Raw genomic sequence first — 7318 nt, 5'->3', positions numbered from 1 at the left:
GTGTTTGTTGGTTGTGGCTTCACAGGAAGGGCAGTTGTGTGCCAAGGAATTGTCTTCATTGTGAACTGTTGCTCAAGGCTGGGATTCTCCATCTTGGTAGCTGTAGCTACTTCTCAAGCTTTCTCTTTGGCAAAGTAGACAGGAAAGATGTAGGGATCTTGTGCCTCAATAGGAGGAACACTTCCTTTGCCTTGTCAACAGAAGATCTGGGAAGAAAACTTCAAACAGAACCTCCTGCTCTTTGACCTTGAGAAAAATCCTTCATTCCCCCATGAAATTAAAAGAAAAAGGCATTGGGTTGCCTGTGTGCATGAATGAGGATGGCCAGTGATTGTGTGAATGAATGTATAAACTCAAACACATCACGAGGCAAAAATCCTTTGAAGACCTGAATGAGGTCTGTGGCTGCATCTTCTCACAGTGAGAGTCCCTGACAATCACTGACTCCTGAACTAGCTCAATGATTGGCCACTTCTTTTCTTGTATTCCAAAACTTAAGTGGACCAAATGAAGAACCAAGAAAATCATCATAATCCTAGGTCCTCTCTTGATTAAACATGATTACTTCCTCAGTTCTTCTTATGACTTTGAAAAAGGAGCTTAGGACTATGGCAAAAGAGCTTTTTTTTGAGATGAGGAGAAAGTGAGATTGGTTGTTCTATGTAGGGTATATGTTGTGGAATTCCCAACTAATTAGTGAACAGATTTATGAGTGAATTGTAGTAGGTTTAATGTGTATTTCCAGATTGTGAGGTGATTAAGTTTTGAATTTATTCACATATGCTCCATCATTTAATTGGCTTTTGGGGATAGAACTACTTAGAAGCGCTCAAAATGAATACTTGGTGGAATTTGCATACAAAATTCACCCTAATTTCTAGAGCATTCTCTTTTTTCTTTGGAAAACTAAAGGATTTATTGCTTTTATGTAGGAGCATGATTTCAGTGAGTAGATTTTCAGCCTTTAGCAGGACTGAAACAAGTTTATAAAGTTTGTCTCCAGTGGTGAATAATTAGGCAGTCAATTTGTAGTTTGAAGTTTTGAAACATTATCTGATGTTTAACCTAGTTCATTCCTGCTTGGAAAGAAATCAGAGAGCAATATGGAATAGGAGAATAAGCATTTTCATTTTAGGAGAATAGTTTTTCTGACCACTGTGGTCTTCTGTGACTCATTTAGCTGAATCTAATTGCAATAGAAATAAGCAAATAAAGTAAGAAATCAAATAAGAAGCAAATTAGGATGGACTATGTCCCTGTAAGCTCTTAAGGAAGGAATGAATTTGGAAGAGTTTTGCTTGATAAAGTGAGAAACTACTTGTAATTCTTAGTCTTAATTTTGATCAGGAAAGAATAAAGTTTTAAACTGAATTTGAGATGTACAAGGAAAATTTGCTGAAGTTGAAGAGCATAGATCTAGGAGATTAGAAAATTTTGTTCTGGAGAGGGTCGGAGACATGATTTGGAGGGAGAGCGGTGTGAGATTGAGAAAGTCACAGGGAAGGAAGGAAGGTGACAGTAGATCAGGAGTGCTGAGAGGCAGTTGTAGGGATCAGGCTAGTTTAATTCAAGTCAGAACAGAGAGAGGACTGCGCCTTTCTAACACCTCTTGAGTATCCCCCCCTTCTGGCCTCTGACATGGCCCCCACTCTTGTCCAGGGCCTCATCACCTCACACCTGGACTATGGCAATAGTGGCTCTGTTCCAGGTCTCCCCCTTCTAGTCCATGCTCCATTGGGACAAGAATGCTTTTCCTAAAGCTCAGGGCCAATCATGTTAGCTTTGCTCAGTAAACTTCAGTGGCTCCCTACTGCCTCCAGAATCTAATAAAGAATATTTTCTTAGGAGATCAGATCTCTTCCCAAGCTGCCCTTGCTGCATTTGCAGTCTTGTTCTACTTTATTCTCCCCCACCTCCTCTGGGTGCAGAGACATTATCCTCCTTGCTGTACCTTGACCGGGATGCTATTTATCCCCTGACTATCCACATTTTCACTGGCTTTCCACCATGCCTGTAATGCTCTACCTGCTCAGTCTCATGGTGGGTGGTCCCCTGTCCTGGGGGTCCAGACTACTGGAGTTCTCATTCTGACTCACACTGTGGCAAATGATGTTCCCTTGGGAGTCAACTGACTTCATTCAGTCTCAGTTTGCTCTTTTGTAAAACAATGGGGCTGGATGTGATGTCACTTTGTAGCTCTGTGACCCAGCTGATGAGAGAAAGAGAAAAGAGAAAGCCCCCCGGCCATTTGTGTGGGAGAGAGAGAGAGAGTTGGAGGGAAGCCAGCAGGGAGGAAGATCAGAGAGAAGCAGTGAGGCCTGGGGGCAAAGTGTGAAGTGACACAGGCAGGGCTCCTGGGGGACACATCACTGTTGTGGATGGTCCTGGGGCCCCAAGTTCAAATTCTGCTTCCCAAAATGCTTACTAGCTGTGGGATGCTGGGAAAGTCACCAAAATTGTCTAAGCTGCTTTCTTCTCTAAAATGATGGAGTTGGACTCAGTAGCCCTTATGGCTCATTCCAGCGCCAAATGTCAGATACTCTCAGTGACCAAGAGCTAATGCAAAGAGCGGTGACTTTTAGATTAGAGGAATAGTAGGGCAAAAAGCTTCTGAGCAGCCCGTTGAGAGAAGAGGAACATTTTCTGTGGACAACGACTTTTCTGAGTGCACTGTCCTTGGAAGTTTAGAGCTGAGTTCAAATGCAACTTCATATTCTCCCTAAATATTTGACCCTGGGAGATTCATTTAAAGTGTATAAACTTTTGTTTCTTCTGAGACAATATAATGGATTTAGACTCAATGGCCCCCAGGTTTGTCCCAGGTCTAAATCTGTGCTCATATTGATGAGAGAGGGGGAAAATTGATTATTATTTAGTGAAAAGTTTCAAAAGGATAAAAGCTTTTGAGGAGGGAAAGCAGGAACGAGAAGGGGAAGACAGAATGGAGAGCGAGGGAGATGGAGAGAAAGTCAAAGAGGTAATCAGAATAAGGTAGAGAGACAGAAACAGAGGATTAGATACAAAGACATGAGAGAGAGAGGGGGGAACACCAAAAAAGGAAAAGAAAAAAGGAATGAGGGAGGAAGTAATTGTGATGGAAAATGAGCAATTGAAGACGAAGAGAAATTGTCAAGGGATAGGAACCTTGGGAAATATGGACAATCCAGCCAAGTGTCCTAGTGATTAGAGCATTATATTTGGAGTTGACTGAATTTCAATTCGCCATCAGGAGCTGACAAGGTGTCTTACTCTGGAGAAATCCCTTAACCAAGGTCAGCCTCAGTTTTCATATCAGTCAACTTATGGGGCTGGACTTGATAGTATCTAATGACTCTAGTTCCTTGATGCTGTGGTTCCCAGAAAGTGAAAAGGATGTGCAATTGAGATGAATCTTGGGGGAGAGAGAGAGAGACAGGAACAGGGATAGGGAGAGGAACAGAGAGAGTGAGGAAGAGGGAGCAATCATTGAGTATCACAGAGACAGAAGCTGGGATCCACAGAAGATAAACATCTGTGGATTGATGGGAATGTGCAAAATGAAACAGCAAAATGTCCTAGTAGACCCATGTTGGATGTCTGAATGAACCTTTTGACTCTGACTCTATGATCCTATTTATGATTAGTGAAAGAAAAATTAATCATCATTGTGTGGATATTAAGAGAAGGAAATAAAGTTTTTTTAGGAAAAGAGAGAGACAAAGTGGAAAGGGAAAATTGAGAGAAATAATGTGAGAGAGGCAAACAATGAGAGGCCCAGGAAGAAGTAGACAGAATGAGAGATACAAAGACAGATTGATATATTGAGATAAAGTTAGAGTGATAGTGAGATAGAGAAAAACCCCAGACAGATAGAGCATGAGAGAGAGTTAGATACACAGAACCACATGCTAGTGAGCAAAGAGACCATAGTGGAAGCAAACGAGGAATAGAGATAAGAGATCATCTCATTCAATTTACGAGGTTGGACTTGATGATATCTATGGAACCTCCAGTTCTATGATCCCTCTGGTTTCCAGAGAGTGAAAAGGATGTCCACTTGTGATTAAGCTTGAATAAAGAGAAAGTTAGGGGAAATCAAATATTGAAACTGGGCTCAGTGGCCCTGGGGGTTCCTTCTAGCTCTCATTCTCTGTTTATATTGATGAGAGGGAGCAAAAGAAAAGACAAGTTCTAGAGTGGGAATTACAGGAAGGAAAAAAAAAAGATTTGGAGGAGACAAAAGAGAGAAGGAGAAGAAAAGGGAAGGACTGAGAAAGAGCCAAACAATGACAGAGACAGAGACATATAGAATGAGAGAGTTGCAGAGAGATAGATATATGGAGATAAAATTGGAGACTGACAATGACATAAAAGAAAACCATAGACAGATACAGCAAGCGAGACAGAGACAGAGAGACATAGAGACCCAAAAGATAATGAGCATGTGAGAAGAGACTCTTGGCCAGTATAGAACAAAGTATGTAGGGATCATAGTGATTAGAGCATTCTACTTGAAATTCATTCATTGAGTTTTTATCCTACCACAGCAGCTGACAAGCTCTGTTACTCCAGAGAAATAATTTGACCACTGTCAGCCTCAATTTTCTTCCCACTAAATTTATTTTCTGGATTTGATGATTTCTCATGGTACTCTGGCTCCATGATCTTCTAGATCCCAGGGAGGAAGGGAAGTCCACTTGGGATTCAGCTTATTATTGGTGTATAGAGTTAGAGGGAATCGACATTGAGGATGAGAAGGAAACAGAAGGAAGCATCCACAGGAATTAAAATTTTTGCAGTGGAGGGGAGTATGTAGGGAGAATAGACAAGTCTCAGGAAATAGAAATATTTGCAGTGGAGGGGAGTATGTAGGGAGAATAGACAAGTCTCTCACAGGATTGTTCTTTGAAGTCTGAATAAATTCAGTCAGAGTGTCTAAACCTCTGTCTGTTATTTTATGCTCAAGGAATTGGACCCAGTGTCTCTGTGGGATCCTTCAAGCTTTAAAGGTATACTCCTGGTCAAAATAGGGGGAAAAGAAAGGACTATTTATGAGTTGCAATTAGAGTAAAGAGAATAAGCTTTCAAGGAAGAGATAGAAGCAGAAGGGAAGAAAGAGCCAGAGAAAGAAAGCGCGAGACAGACAGAAACAAGAGGCACAGAGATGGATAAAGATAGAAAGTAGCAGTGAGATATCAAGGGAACCCCAGAGAAAGCTTTATCAAGAGAGACCAAGTGACAGAAAGAGGAGGGAAAGAAATGATAATGAGTGAGAGAAGAGATTCTTTTGGAGGAAAATGAGATATAGGAATAGAGATGAAAATGGGAGAAGCAGCTGGCAAGGGTAGCATAAGCCGTGTAGGTGTCCCAGTGGTTTGAGCATCCTTCTTAGAGTCCTACTTGAGGTGCTGACAAACTTAAGTCACATAAGCTCTGGCAACTCAGATTTCTCCTCACTAAATTTTAGAGCTGGACTGGATCTTGCCTAAGAATGTTCCAGCTCGATGATCCTCTGTGACAAAGCTGGAATGAGAGAAATAGTGGCATAAAGAGAAATAAAGATACAGAAAAAGGAAAAATAGCTCTTGGTAATTTACAAAAGAGGATGAAAGAGGTTAGAGCGTAGGGAGGGGAGAGACCCGGGCAGAGGCGCAGAGGTGAGGGAGAGACACTGAGGGACAGCTTCAGTAGAGAGAGGCAGCTAAGGGTCATAGTGTAGAGTTCAAGAAGCATTTATCGAGCTTGTAAAATGTACCAGGCAGTAAGCTATGCCCTGGCAATACAAATATAAGGAGACAAAAAGCACCTCGAGGTGCCAGAGAGAGAGAAGGATGGACACTTGGGATTAAGTCGAGTACAGAGAAGTGGACTTGGAGGGAAACAGACTTCATGAATGAAAAGGAGAAAGAGAGAGAGTGAGGGAATGAAGGAGACAGACACAGAGAAGGAAATGGAGTGTCTGAGAGAAAAATAGTGAAAGATATAAAAGACAGAGTCTTATATCTGATAGTAAGAGAAACCCAGAAATAGAGAAATAGAGAGAACCACACTCTAATGAGCATGGGAGCCAGTGAGGAGAGCATTCGGGAGGAAACCGAGACAAAGGAACAAGAGACCATAGATGAGGGAGAGCGGCAAAGGGAAGCAACACCTACCTAGCATGTGTAGAACAAGCCAGCTTAGAGCAGCGTACGTAGAGTTCAATTTCTTTCCCAGCTGCTGACAAGGTAGATTAATGTGGAGAAGTCACAGAACCACTGTCCGCCTCCATTTTCTCGTAATTAAGTTTTGGGGGCTGGATTGCGTGGGTTCTCCTGATACTTCAGCTCTTGATCCTCTGGGAGCATGAGAGAGAAAAGGCTTTCCCCATGGAATCAAGCTCTAATAAAGAGAGCTAGCGTTCGAGTGCCTAAGGTAGCAAGAATGAGAGGGAGGTGTCCACAGCAAAGAGGAGGATGGCCACCAGGAGGAATAAGGACAGGGGCACAGCCAGCCCTCCTGCTGGACTCTTCTTGGAAGAGAGAATAACCCGAGTTCAAGTCCTCGGTAACATTCTGAGTAGATATTTGATCCCAGGCAATTCCAAGCTTTTCTTTTCTGTTACCATATAGCAGAGTTGGACTCAACAGCCTCGAGGGGTGCAGAAAGACCAGTTATTATTGGGTGGAAATTAGAGTAAGGAGAAAAAGCTTTTGAGGAGGAGATAGAAGGAGAGAGAGGGAGAGAGAGAGGGAGAGAAGGAGAGAGAGAGAGAGGGAGAGAGAGAAAGAGAGAGAGAGAGGGAGGGGGGGCACAGAAAGAGATACAGGGGAGATATACAGAGGCAGACAGAGACAGACAGAGACAGAAACAGGACAGAGAGCGAGACAGAGACAGAGAGGCAGAGAGAGACAAAGAAAGGCAGTCAGAAACAGAGAAAAAGGCAGAGAGAGACAGGGAGACAGAAAGAGAGACAACAAGCGAGAGAGAGAGAGAGAGAGAGAGAGAGAGAGAGAGAGAGAGAGAGAGAGAGAGAGAGAGAGAGAGAGGACAGAGAGGTAGAGAAGGACACAGAGAGAGAGAGAGAGAGAGAGAGGAGAGAGGAGAGAGAGAGAGAGAGAAAGAGAGAGAGAGAGAGAGAGAGGACAGAGAGGTAGAGAAGGACACGAGAGAGAGAGAGAGAGAGAGAGAGAGAGAGAGAGAGAGGGAAGACAGAGAGGTAGAGAGGACACAGAGAGAGAGAGACAGAGAGAGGGGGGGGGGCACATAAAGAGATACAGGGAGATATACAGAGGCAGACAGAGACAGTCAGAGACAGAAACAGGACAGAGAGCGAGACAGAGACAGAGAGGCAGAGAGA

The 7318-nt window shown here is 43.0% G+C and overlaps 1 long non-coding RNA gene across 1 annotated transcript in view; it reads left to right on the top strand.

The window, feature by feature from the left end:
* Positions 1-7318, top strand: part of LOC141548324 (uncharacterized) — a 108746-nt gene that overhangs the window by 71385 nt on the left and 30043 nt on the right. The window lies entirely within an intron of this gene.

Source organism: Sminthopsis crassicaudata, chromosome X, assembly GCF_048593235.1.
Source record: "Sminthopsis crassicaudata isolate SCR6 chromosome X, ASM4859323v1, whole genome shotgun sequence".
Classification (NCBI taxonomy): Eukaryota; Metazoa; Chordata; class Mammalia; order Dasyuromorphia; family Dasyuridae; genus Sminthopsis; species Sminthopsis crassicaudata.
Note: the sequence above shows the minus strand (reverse complement) of the source record. Positions and strands in the feature narration are given on the sequence as shown.